General features: G+C 36.4%; 1 protein-coding gene across 4 annotated transcripts in view; it reads left to right on the forward strand.

Annotated features, from left to right (window-relative positions):
* CABCOCO1 (ciliary associated calcium binding coiled-coil 1) overlaps positions 1 to 14,307 on the forward strand; it is a 243,173-nt gene extending 228,866 nt beyond the window's left edge. For 3 of the 4 annotated variants that reach the window (XR_008630321.1, XR_008630320.1, XR_008630323.1), the window contains one exon: positions 14,009 to 14,307. The gene's annotated coding sequence lies outside the window, so the exon portion shown is untranslated. Of the gene's footprint in view, positions 1 to 2,017; positions 2,083 to 14,008 lie in introns of those variants that run through there. The other variant, XR_008630322.1, reaches the window with a different exon arrangement.
* The last annotated feature ends 361 nt before the right edge of the window (positions 14,308 to 14,668 follow it).

The raw sequence follows: 14,668 nt of genomic DNA on the forward strand, positions 1-14,668 counted from the left end.
TCTGAATTTTGCTGGTTAAATCCCCATGGTGTTATTTAACATGATCTTCTGCTGTCCTGTATATTTCCTGTATTGTGGTAGTTAAAACCAAATAGTTTTTTCGGAGCTGGTTTTTATATTTGGGTAAAAGTATTTCAAAGCTCTATAAAAGGCCCTTAATATCTGACTGATGTTCAATTCCTTGTGAAGTAAGCAGTCATGGGTGGCCATTGCCTGGATTCCTTCTTTCATTAGGGGCTTGGGGAATAATTTGTGGACCACTAAGAAAATTAATTATAATCCTTACATTGCATATTTATTTAACAGGCTAGAGAGATAGGTCAACAGGCTAGATACATGCTTTATATACAGGAGGCCAATGTTTGATCCCTGGCACCATACGATCTTCTAGCACTGCCAGATGAAAGAGGTTCTGTGTAACCCAGAATAATTGCAGGTGTGGCTCAGAGTCCAATACAAAAAGAAAACTCTTTATTGCAATTAGTATATTCTAATTTGAATAGCTTTACTAGCTGAAGACTTCTACAGTGAGCATGTTCTCTAAAGGCAAGATGCTCGATTAATTTCTCTTGGTATCAGTTTTCAACTCAATTTTTTCCTTACTATCATCAACCAAAAGTTTTTTCAGGGAGCCAGAATGATACTGTAGGGGTTAAGACGCTGTTTGCCTTGCATATAGCTGACCCGGATTCAGCTCTGGCACCAGTATGGTCCCTGGAGCATCTCCCCAATACTGTTTACGGGCTCCTGAGCCCAGAGTCAGAAGGAAACCCTGAGCACTGTCAGGTGTGCTTCTCCCTTCGCCCCGCCCCTTCTCCCAAAATTTTAGGTATCATGATAACCCAAGGACTCACAGTTTAATTTATTTTTGTACATTGAAGTTTAACTTTTTCTTGATTCTTTTTCAAATCATTGTCAAGCAGATGCTGACTTAAATTGGTTCGTGGGTCAAGAACCTTTAGTTCAGAACCATGGAGTCTTTATATCTAGTATGTCAAGTTGTTCTAGGTGCTTCTTGTGCCTTTCCTGCCCCAGATCTAGTATTAGTCATTTCTAAAAAGCCCTGGTTTATTTTTAGTGAGCAGTGATATTTAAAGACCACAGTCTGCAGCCCCACTTTTATCTATTATATTTATTGAGCTCTGGCATGAGAAATTCATGGAATAAAATGCTTTTCTACTTAAACATTTATTTGGCAGTCATTTGTCTTTGGATGAAAAAAGTTAATAAGCAGTTAATGTGGACTAGACAAGCAGTTCCTAAAAAATTAAGTAAAAATACAAATAGCAATTAAAATACAGGCAAATTATTTGAGTAGGGAGGAGATTTTAAAAAGAAAATACAATCAATACAGAAACATATTCAACTTTCTAGCTGTCAAGGAGTTACAAGTTAATTGACTAAATTCACAAATTTTACCCTTCAATTGAGAAAAAAAATGTTAAGAATTTGAAAGCTGCTCTTTATATGGTGCCAGTGGTAACAGAAATAGGCACTCTCATCCACTTTTAATCTTGGCCTAAATTTTTTGGAAAACAAAATTTTAAATGTGCAAAATCTGTGACCTCACCATTATAGGAGTCCTCATAATTCCAAGAATTCCAAGAATCCAGGCTACAGAAATAAAAGAATACATGCAATATTTTGTTCCAACATTGTTTACAACAAAAGTAAGGTAAAACACTATTTAAATACCCATTTAGTAAGACACTGACTAAAATTATAATACACATTATAAATCATCATCTTATTTTAATGCTATCTATTTATATCTACTAATGTATACACATATCGTCAAAATATTCAGCTTCAACTTAGTATATATATTTATATATAATCCATAAACATATGTGGAGAGAGTGAAAAAGGAGGGAAGGAGGGAGGGAGGAAGGGAAAAATCTTCAAAATAATTCAGAAAAGATGCACAGCAAAATGTTAATAGTTACCTTTGGTCAGTGGAATGAGATAAAAGAAGCATCGTTGTTAACTCTTCATTTGTGTGTATGTTTGTACTCAGGGCCTACTTGTGACTCAGGGAGTACTAGTGGTTCTGCGGGACCATATGAGCATATTGGGTGCAAGGACCAAACCCATAGAGTCTTGATACCAGGCAAGTTCTCCCTCTCTCTCTCTGTCTCTTTCTCTGTCTCTCTTTCTTTTTTTTTTCCTTATTATTCTCTGTCTCTCTGTCTGTCTCTGTCTTTGTCTCTCTCTGGCCCTATAATTCTTCATTCTTATTTTTTTCCTTTTTGGGTCACACCTGGCGATGCAGAGGGGTTACTCCTGGCTCTGAATTCAGGAATTACCCCTGGCGGTAGTCAGGGGACAATATGGGATGATGGGAATCGAACCCGGGTCAGCCTCGTGCAAGGCAAACACCCTACCCTGCTGTGCTATCCCTCCAGTCCCATTTAATTTTTCATTCTTAATGCCATACTATCATACTATTGTGGCAGAATTATTAGTAGTTTTAACTTGTTTGGGGTTTTTTATTTGTTTGTTTGTTTTGTTCTTGTTTTCATTTGAATTTCTCTTTTAAAAGCACTCTAAAAAGCAAAAATATCTCAACGTTAGCACCAATTGAGATAATGTCATTTGTCAAAAAGCTTGACATGGATTAATCAAATTTTACCTTTATAAATTTATTACTGTTACATATGGGACATTTCAAGGGTAATTTCTACTTATTTGCGCCTTTGTATTTGCATCATTGCTTGTTTTTTTATGCCACACCTAAGAGGCTTCTGTGATTACAGTAAAATGAGATATTCCTCAAAGCACTTCTTTTCTATTCCCAAACAAAACGGTTGCCTCTGACAACTGTGTAAGTGTCAGAAAACAGGACACAGAGAGTTGTTACTTAATGGCAAACCTATAAATCACTGTTGGTTTTCTGAGACTCTCCCTGTGACACACTGCTGCTGAATCCCACAGATCAGTCAAATGAGATTCTTGCCAAACTTGTTGAAGACACTGTTTAAAAGAAAATGAAATGTAACAAGAATTATTAGAAAAGCTAGTGGTTGACATAAAGTTTAATGCTCTGTGTTATGAGCATAAAATTGTCTGTCCTGGCTTCCTCTCTAAGTCCCATAAAATAGAACTAGATAGATACACGGTTCATCATCTTTTTGAATGTTTATAGAGACCTTGATCTTTCCATGTGAGGTAAATCTAACTGGAACCCACCAAGCACAAGGGTCAGGGTGACAATCTCAGTCTAAAGACAAACACTGTCTTTCCCAGGTGTAGTCACCATGTAGACCCTCATAGTAGCCTTCCTGAACGCTGATGCTACTACCAATACTTGATCTGTCTTGCCATCCCTGGACCAATTCTCAATTCCTTTTTTCTTTCGATTTTATTATCACTTTGTTGACAGTCACCTTTTTAAGCTTTAAGTTTCGACTCTTTCACAAAATACAAGCCACTTGAAAAAGCAGTCATTTGCCTGCTGCCTACTTATTGCCTTCACAAGACCCCCCAAATGTTAACAAATTAAGATTTGTTTCCAAATCTTAATGAAAAGGTCATAGATACACTCTTTTGAATCTAAGGAGCACCTACTGTATTCAAGTTGCTTTCTCTACCTTAGGTACCCTCCTCTTATAAGAGTGCTGGGGAATTTTGTATGTAGCACTGTCGCACTGTCACCCTGTTGTTCATCGATTTGCTTGAGTGGGCACCAGTAACGCCTCCATTGTGAGACTTACTGTTACTGTTTTTGGCTTATCGACTACACCATGGGTAGCTTGCCAGGCTCTGCCGTGCAGGTGAGATACTCTCCATAGCTTGCCAGGCTCTCCAAGAGCAACCGAGGAATCGAACCCGGGTCAGCCGCATGCAAGGCAAATGCCCTACCTGCCGTGCTATCGCTTGAGCCCAGTTAATAATAAGGAAGTTAAAAATGAGTAAAGAAACTCAAGTGACATAACTGGCATGAACAAAAGCATGGAAATTATCAAGGTTTTGTATGTAGAGGGAAAACAGTTACAAAGAGGTACATCCCTTTTTTAAACAATTGAAGAAGTAGTTAGAAAACCATAACTTGCATCATAAACACTATCACTGTCAAGATTAGAAACAAATAAAATATGTTTTCCCTGAATATACAGATTTTACCCCACCACGTAAATTCAACTTTAGCTGTAGCCTTTCTTGTCATTTAATCATGTTTAAGTTCTTTGTCTTTTTTGATTCAGAGTTCCTTCCAGTGTTTCCATTCTTTCCATAAGCATTCTCAAAAACCAATTTTTTTCAAGTAAAATTTATTTGGGGTTTTCTGTATCACTTCATGTTAATATAGCTGAGGACATTATCTTAATAAGAGAAAAAGTTATAACTCCATGTGTTGCCTTTCAGTGGTGCATCTGGAAAATGGCATACTTCTTTTATCTTGAAATACCCTTCATTACTCAAATGTATCCTCTTTTAGTTTTTCAGGCCACACCTTTATCTTTTACCCAGCGGAATTATTTTCCTGTAGTTATTTTTGACATGCTGTTTTCTCCTGCTAGACTCTGAACAGTCTAAGAGAAGACTCTCCACCTGGCGACCAGTTCAGTGTCTGGCACATTAAAAAAATATATCTGGTAAATTCTCATAGAAATAAAATGACATAAATATTTACTATCACTCTATATAAATCCTTATTTCCCCCAGATGTTTATTATTTCTTTTTGTTTTACTTTTTTATTGAATCACTGTGAGATAGACCCTTACAAAGCTGTTCATAATTAGATTTCAGTTATACAGTATTCCAACACCCATCCCTCCACCAGTGTACATTACATTTCCCAGCACCAGAGTCCCAGGTTTCCTCCATCAGCACCCAGCACCCCCTCCAATAACAGACTCCTCTCTCCCTCTCTCTCTCTCTCTCTCTCTCTCTCTCCCCCTCTCTCTCCCCCCTCCCCCCGCCCTTTTGAGCATTGTGGTTTGCAATATTGAGACTGAAAGGTTATCAAGAATTGTTCATTATTTCTTATATTTAATTTATACTCTTGTTACAGAACTGGATTGTTTCTTACTTTAAATATTACATATAATCTAAATGCATTGGGATAAAAAGCATTTATAGGGCTGGAACAATAGCACAGCGGGTAGGGCATTTGCCTTGCACGCGGCTGACCTGGGTTTGAATCCCAGCATCCCATATGGTCCCCTGAGCACCACCAGGGGTGGTTCCTGAGTGCACAGCCAGGAGTAACCCCTGTGCATTGCCAGGTATGACCCAAAAAGCAAAAAAATTAAAAAAAAACATTTATAATTAAGCAGCAGCATCTAAGAATAGAATGTTTCATGTAATAAAGTTTTATAGTTTTCTTTTTATCAATATTAGGTCATTATTCTGATTAATTATTGATAATCCTTATGAAGAGCTTCATAAAATTCTGTTTTCTTAAACAGAGTACAATGATTATAATGTATTGTTTTCCTGATGAGTTAGGCAACTTTATACACACCAGTTATTATATTCCTATATCATATAATTAAGTCCTTGGGGGCTATTAAGGCAAGTATAAGTTGTTGTCCCAACACAAAAAGACCCTAAGATTTCTGTTTTTCAGTGCTTAAATCTTGTTTTAGAATTTTATATGTCTTTATTCAAAGTTTAATTGTCACTCTGTTAGTAGCAAAAAGTAAGACCTGCCTTTCCTTATTCATACTGTGCTTTCAATAAGTCATTGTTGAATTTGATGAATTGGTTAAGAAGGAAAGCTTTTTGACAGCTACTCAGAGCTTGTTCCTGTTCTCGAAGTAAGAGGGGCATTATTGATGTAAGAACAGTCTGTCAGTAGCAAAACAGGAAAAATCATATATAAGAATTAGTGCAGGACTCACAAAATGAGAACAAATATAAAATGCGAGAAAATAGGAACATTCTAGAGAATTTCAAGGCATAGAAATAGGCAGAACTAGCAAAAGAATTGCACAAATGTATCTATTACTAAATTTCTATCTTTACCCAGTTTCCCATTTTTACACCATGGCAGATATCACTATATAATTTTGCCTTTCTTTCTTCTGAAAGAGACTTTGAGAGTTTTTTGAGTATTGGTCTCCAATCACTACTCTCAGTCAGCTAAAGGTCTCATTAGAAAGTGTGCGCTAGGACGTAGATAACAGTATTTTCTCTACTTTATAGATGAAGAAACTAAAGCTCAAGAAAGTTATGCAACTTCCAAGGGTACAGACAGAGTAAGTAATGTACTGAGGTTTGAATGTAGGCAGTGGTCTCTCCTAAATCCCCTGGTCTAAAACGGTGTGCTCTATCTCTTTTCCAGTGAAATTCATTTCCTGTCACTGAAGAGGACTAAACATAGACTGAACACCTAGTTGTCAGAAATACTATAGAAAGGAGTCAAATATCAAATGGACTTACATAAATTGATTGTTCATATCCCTAGCTGTCATGAAAAAATATAAGAAATATAAGAAAATTTCTACATTCTGATTTGTTCCTTGATAAAAAATTGCTTATATGAGATAAATCTTCTGACTCTCAAATGTCAGCAAAATATTTTAATTCATTGTGTATGTGTAGTCTTAATAAAATACACATGAAGGCATTGTTAATAACATTTATCTACAATAAATCCAGAGCCTTATAGTTCTTTAACCAACAAAGGTGATGAATCAAAAACGTTAATTAACAGTGGTCTAAATTATATCTAAGGCTGGCTGGGTTGGAGTAGGACCACAGAAGGTTAAGTGTGACTTAATGAAGACAGGAGACACATGTTTGCATGCAAAAGGTCCAGGTTCCATCGCCAGCGCCACATGTGCCTGGGATGTGTCCTGAATAACAGTGGGGAGCAACCTCAAAACATTGCGCTGAGTGGCCCCTGAGCATCACCAGATACACACGCGCGCGCACGCACACACACACACACACACACACACACACACACACACACACTGCCATAGCGATAGCGCAGCTGGTAGGGTGTTCGCCTTGCACGCTGCCGACCTGGGTCGATTCCTCCGCCCCTCTTAGAGAGCCTGGCAAGCTACCGAGAGTATCTCACCCACACGGATATGCCAAAAACAGTAACAACAAGTCTCACCGTGGAGATGTTACTGGTCCCCGTTCAAGCAAATTGATGAGCAGTGACAGTGACTACAATAAAAAGAAAAAGAAAAAATAAAAGACCTTAGAATCATTTAGTAGTTATTTTTCTCTTGAGGAAAATAGTTATTTAGAGTTTATTATGACCGTACTTAAAGCGGAACCCTTGGACTATGATAAATATTCAGAAGATATGATCTGCCTCAGGTCATTTGTAAGCCCAGGAGTCTGCTTTGCAGTGACTCAAAACATATCTGTCGTACCATATACAGGGTCACACGATAATAGTCAGTAGCCATAGTAATATCTCCTTCCAGTCTCTTGTTTGAGGGCCCAGCACTCCCACGTGTGGCCTATCTCTCATACAATATAGTTTCCGGTCTGTCTGCTATCTGGTAGGCCATGCTTTGGACATTCTTTTAATTTTACATTAACAAGTGGAATTTTATAATTACTTTCTCCAATGTATTCTGACCAATTAAGAGGACACTAGACATACCTCTCCCTCATAAGTATTTCTATTTTGTTTGTAATGGCTCTAGGTAAGAATAGTTTATACTATCCTACCAATAAAGCTGCCATCTGTGAAGCACCTGCCATGCGCCAAACACTGTTCAGAACTTTCTTTACATAATTTCAGTCCTTCTCAATTATTTTTCTTTTTGTGAGAAAACCAAACTTCAGAGAGTTTATAATTTTCCCAGTTACACGGTTTCTATGTACTGAGAATTGGGATTTAGAACACAAAATTAAAATTTATTTCCTCCTGAATTCAAGATTTTAATGTGTGTTAAATTCCATCAGTCAGAAATCATATATCTGTCCTGACATTTGAAAAGAAGAAAAGTTCGTGCTCTCTGTTTAAGACAACAGACACTCTGCAAGTCACTTCCCAGTCCCAACCTTTGTTGACCAGAGCAACAAATATCCTGATTCTCTCACTTTTTCATTTCATAAATATTTGCTTAGTGAATACTGTGTAGAAAGTGCATTCCAGGTGCCAGGGATCAAGTGACTAACTTGAAAGACCAGGTTCCTACTCTCAAGGACCTATAGAGATAGATCAAATTAAACACAAAAAATAGATAAAAAGTAAATATGTAAATAAGCAAATAGTAAAGCTTTGTAATAGAGAAAAGTACTTTAGGGAAAAGTAAAACAGCCTAAGAAGACAGAGGGAAAAGGCTGGTGTTTTAAAATGTAACCAGGACTTTACTTTTATTCAGAGCTAATAAAGCCAACAGACCAAGAGATATTTGCCCCTTAAGATGGTTAAAATTCCCATTAGAAGAAAGCAAAACATTATGTCATGGACATTTACCTGGAGTAATACCAGATATCAGTCAGAAAACAAAAGAATTCTTGTCAGAAATACCAGAATATCAGTCAGAAAACTGATATTATGATACCATAATATCAGTCAGAAAACAAAAGAAGAAAAAAGATAAGTAGGGAAGATTTTGTTGATTTCTAGTGGGAAGGGATGAATGAAGTAAAGTAAGCAATTGAGTGGGTTTAGCATTAGAAAATTTGAATCATTTTGAATGGCTTTGGGCTTTAGTTTTGGTTTCTAGTTCTTGTTCCTAGAAATTCAAGGTAAGAGAAGTAGTGCTTGAGATGATCAGACTTTGATACGAGTAAGTGCTGGTAGTCGGACTCAGAATTGATTGGTTTGCATATCAATGATATCATAAAATAGAGAAAATTAAAAAGTGGGGGAAAATGTGAACTCTTAAAATCAGAGTAAGATGGAATGCCCAGACTCATCACTGTTATTTAACGTAGTACTCATAGTACTAGCCAGAGAAATTGGAAAGAAAAAAGTAATAAAAGTTTTCCAGATTGAAAAGGAAGAAATAAAATGCAGAAGACATGATATATTTAGAAAACCATAAAAATCACACAAATGTCTGTTAGAAATAATAAATACAGTTGCAGGCTACAAAATCAATGTACAAAAATCCATTGCATTTGAACATGCAAGGAATAAACTCCCAGAAATATATATAAACAGTGCCAATTATAATTCATCAAAAAGTATAAAATCTCTAGGAATAAATTTAACCAAGAAACAGAAGGACCTGTGTGCTGAAAACTATAATGCCATGTTGAAAAAAGTAGGGGACACAGGTAGAAGAAGGATATCTGCCCTCATAAATCTGAAAAAAATTAATATTTCCAAATAGACTTTCTAAGACAATAATCATACTCACTTCAATACCTCTTTATATTCAAATGTATTATATGAAAATAGGAAAAAAATTCTGTAATTTATATGGAACCAAAAGAGAACTGAAATAAACAATCCCGAGGAAAAAAAAACAAAAATGGAGATATCATACTTTCTGACTTCAAACTATAGCACAAAATTATTGAATTCAAGACATCTTTTATTGCATTAAAATCAGCCAAACAGATCAAAGAAATATAATTGATATCCCTAAAATAAACCTACACATATGGTAAATTAATTATTACAATGGAATCATAGCATATGAAGGAGAAAGGGAGTCTCTTCAGAAAATAGTACTGAAAAAACTGGACAGTCATATGCAGAAGTGGAAAAACTAGTCCATTATCTTTAAGCATGCTGAAACTAATGCAAAATGTATTAAGACTTTAATGTAAGACTTGAAATCAAATACTTAGAAGAGTACACCAAAAATTTGTCCTTTGAAACTGGTCTTAGTGATGTCAGTAATTCTTCTCAAACAACAAGAAATATAAAAGAATATAAATAAATAGACTACATCAGGCTGAAAAGCTCCATGTAGTAAAATAAAATCCATCATTAAAATGAAAAGCAGATGACTAGATGTAAAAAATATGTTGACAAACCATATATCAAAAAGATAATATCCGAAATACATTTTTAAAAACTCATAAAAATAATAGCAATAAAAAGGGCAGATACCCTAATTTCTAAATGGCCAGAGGAGCTAGATAGGCATTTTACCAAAAAAAATTGTCTTAAAGTATAATGAACAGACACATGAAAAGATACCAAATATCACATATTCAGTATCTTTTCATGAAATATAAATTATTTTTATATTTATATAAATATAAAACATATTTTATATTTATATAAATATAAAAGAGAAATATAAATCAACAGCATAACAAGATTTCACCCTACATCAATTAGAATGGTGTTATAGGAAGGATGCCACAAACCAGGAGAGGAGGGCAATTCGGACAGAGAAGGAACCACTATGGCAAGGATCATTGTAAATGAACATTCTGGACACAAATTGAGTGCTGAAAGGAGGTAAAGTGATATGCATGATATCTTTCAGTGGCAGTATTGCAAAGTACGGAACTTAAAAAGAAAATAAAAGAGGGGAGTGGAAAGAGAAAGAGAGAGAGAGAGAGAGAGAGAGAGAGAGAGAGAGAGAGAGAGAGAGAGAAGAAAAGTGCCATAGAGGCAGGCTACACGGTGGGTCAGAGGCAGGCTACACGGTGGGTCAGAGGCAGGCTACACGGTGGGTCAGGGAGAACTGGGCATGAGAGAAACAAGGACATTCATAGTGACAAACGGGCCCTGGTGAAGGGATGAGGGATGGACGGATGTTGGAACAATTTTGTAACTGTATTGAATCACATATGATTCAATAAAAAAATTTAATAAAATGTTTTTAAAATGGCAAAAAAATAAAGAGATATATACAGCTCTATGTTCTTTGCAATATGTTCTTCTCAATAGTCAAGATATAATAACAACCTCTGTCTCACAACAGAAGATTAGATTAAAATGTTATGATAAATATAGACATTAGAATACAACTCAGTCATAAAAACAACAAAATCTTGCCATTTATGATAACATGGATGAAACTTAAGGGGATTATGATAAGTGAAGTCAGTCGGAAGAAGAAATAAAAATATGATATAATTTCATTCATATTATGAATGTATAGAATCAAATTTAAAATATTTATTTATTTGGTTTGGGGGCCAGACCCAGTGATGCTCAGAGCCTACTTCTGTCACTGGGCACAGGGATCTTTCCTAGTGGTGCCAGGAATCGACCCATGTTGCCACATGCAATCTATCCAGGCCAGAACAAATTTTTTAAAATAAAACCAAGCCTTTAGACTATGGTCAAAAAATAGGGGAATGGGGTAAGTGTTATAATATGTAAATGGTCAATTGACTGCTAGTGGATGTGACTAGACATTTGGTGGTAGGCCTTGTGTGCAATATAGAGTAGTTGAAGTAAAAAAAACTTTGCACCTATACATTATAAATTAATATTATTCCAGTAAAAAGGAAAATATATAATATAGTAAAGGTTATAATTCCTTTGTATCACTAAAAGCTCTATTGTGCTCCACATCACCCTCAGTATTTATTAAGATCCCAACTGAGTGTGTTTTCCTCTTAAACATGTTTTACTCTGTATAGTTCCTTCTCCCAACTATCCTCTCCTGTGCCACCTAATATGACCAATTCTTCCAGATTTCTGAGACTTGGACTAAAGGAGTATCCAGGGTGCAGGGTTTACAGTCCTGAATCCAGAAATGTCCTGGGGGAAAAATACGAGGTTTTCTCTATTTTCACTATCCCTCAATATTTCTTAAAGTAGTCAAAGTTCTTTTTCCTTTTGTATTCCCCATTCTTACTTTTAATAAATGTATTTTATTGTGTCATTTATCCCATCAAACTTAGGTTTAGTACTTCACCAATAAAACTTTATACTGGCAGGATATGTATTCAGACATTTTCAGATAATCCTTAGCCTTTTAAAATCTGAAATTAATAGTCATTGATGATATTTGTCTAGATATATTTTTACTAGGGACTTGCTCTTTTCCCCTCAGTGTTATCTACAGGCCTACACTTCACCTTTGATTCAATGCATCAAAAATTGTAAAATTAAAAAAAAATAAAGTTGGAGTGATAGTGCAGGAACTAAGGCATTTGCCTTGCACCAGGCCAACCCTTCCCATGCATATAGGGGATGCATTTCCCAACCATATAGGGGAGTTATTACATGATGACTTTTTGATTATATTTCAGTGTTTTTGAGCAGAAATAGTTTGATAAAGAAAAATGTTTTTCTCATTCACTCCTAGTTATTCTGAGATAAACCTGTTAAAGAGCTCTGCAAGGGAATGATTAACATTGTTTTTCTAAACATCAGTCTGGCTGCTGTGTGAACAGCAGACTGTCATGAGTCAAGAATGGAATCAAGAAAACTGTAAAGAGGCTAACTAGGTGTTTTATAAAACAGAGGATAATGAGCTGAACTAGGGTAAAAACCATGAACATGAAAAAAAGTGGTTCAACATGGAGAAAAGATTCCACATGGAGAACCAGTGCTGTTGGGTTGGCCATAAAGTATGAATAAAAAATAGAAATAAAAATGATTGCAAAGTTTTAAGTAACTGAGAAGTAACTGAGTATATGGTAGTAATGTTTTCAAGAAGGGAAGAGAATTGAGAAACATATTTTAACCTAAAAAGGGCAGAAAATAATAGATTCCAATAAAATTTTTATATCTGAATTGCATCAAGATTTTAAATCTTTCAAATAGACATTAATAATCTAAAACTAAAAAAAAGTATCTATGTCACTTTTTAAAATAAAATATGTATTCTTCTATTCACGGCAGAACCTGGCAAGCTACCCATAACATATTTGATATGCCAAAAACAGTAACAAGTCCCACAATGGAGACATTACTGGTGCCCACTCAAGCAAATTGATGAACAATGAGACAACAGTGCAGTTCTATTCTTATATCAATGATGTTGATGTTTTAAAATAGTTAGATGTCTTATTTACCGTAAGCAGTTTTGTCCATTCTCCAAAACTGCATCACCAATGCCATTTATATCAGAACTATGACTTTCACAGAACTCACATATGCCCATGTGAACCCATAGGTCTAAATTCTTACAAACACCATCACTTGTATCACTTGCCATCCATTGCTCATCGATTTGTTTGAGTGGGCTCCAATAATGTCTCCATTAGTCCCTGTCACATGCTAGTGTAGCCCAATGGCATCTGCTCGCACCAGGAACACAAAGATATCAATTTGTTCATTTAGGGTTTTGACGAAGAAGTCTGACCATCTCGTAGGTGGGCAGACAGGCATTCTTTTGACGTTCCATGGAATCCAGTCGGTAATGGCTCTAGTCCAGCAGTCATCTCCAAATCACATTACATGTCTGGCCCATCTGATTTTTGACGCCTTGCCAAATGAGGCAGCATCCCTTATCCTCAATTGTCAATGGAGGTCAGAACTCTGGATGCCTTCTCTCACTTGAGTGAAATGTAATACACCAAGCATAGCTCTTTCAATTCCTCTTTGGGAGACCCAAATAGTGTTCTCATCCTGTTTTCATAGGGTCCAGATCTCTGAGGCGTATGTTAGTGCAGGAAGAACAGTGGAGTCGAAAAGATGTGCCTGGAGCCAGAGGTTCTTCATCCATAACCACAATAAACACCATAATAATGCATTTATGCAAATTATTCAGATATCATACCGAAAATTAACTTAGTCAGGATGTTAAGGTTTGATAGAAATCAAGAGTACCCTCTTTTCCCCATGCTTGTGACCATCTTTTCCAAGGACAATAGTTGTGGATATTTATGCAAGTAAAATTATATGGGCTAAAAGTAACTGTTATTCCTTACCAATGAAATCTCACTTTCTCAGGAAAATTCTTAAGAGAGAGTAAAAGGCAAAACACCAAGATAGAGGTGAATTCAGTCTTGAGCAACTCCTTTCCTGAAAAGTATTCTCTCTGGAACCCCTTCTTGTTTCACCCTTTTGTGGACATGCTATTTTTAAACGTGTAATACACCTACTCATATATTCAAAAAACATAAAATGCACTTCTACTCGATCTCATCTAAAGGATTTATTCTTCTTTTCTATTCCCCGATAGCATGTAACCTTTGGCTTTGTGTTTTAATTTTTAGGTCATACTCAGGGTAAGGTTTGCTCGGACCAAATGGTGACTGCTCTGGACCAAATGGTGATCGGTTGATGAGATGGCGACATTCCTAGAATCAGAGAGCACTCTGCCCCAGCACAGAAGACAGGACTAACGGGGCCCACCTGGTGCCAGGAAGCTAGCAGACTGCATTCCATGCTTCCTCACATCAAGCCCTTACAGATCTCGGAAGGGCAGACAAAACACACCGGTGCCACTGGTCTCTGTTCTCTTTTCCCATCCAGGACAACTTAAAATCCCACTTAGCCTTGCCCATGCCGTGACTCTACCCCAGCCTCACTAGAGAAGAATGGAAGGGTCTTCTCTGGTAGGGTCTGACCAGGAATGCAACCAAATAAACTTCTCTTATTCCTACACTTTGCTGTCTCTGTCCCTCTGTCTGTGCCTGGTAAGATCTCCCACCTCTCACTTAGCAGTGCTCAGGAAAAACTATTGATCTTGTGCTCAGAGATCATTTCATAATCGTCAGAGATCAAAACTTGGCTGGCTAGGTACAAAGTGAGTGCCTTAATCCCTGTGCTATCTTCCAGCCCTGTTCTTTTGAATATTAGAACTTTTGATGCAGTAAAACAAATGTGAGGTATAGGCCTGTAGATAACTAGAGAGCGAAGGAAGAAAGCAAACA

This window comes from Sorex araneus, chromosome 5, assembly GCF_027595985.1.
Source record: "Sorex araneus isolate mSorAra2 chromosome 5, mSorAra2.pri, whole genome shotgun sequence".
NCBI classification, from domain to species: Eukaryota; Metazoa; Chordata; class Mammalia; order Eulipotyphla; family Soricidae; genus Sorex; species Sorex araneus.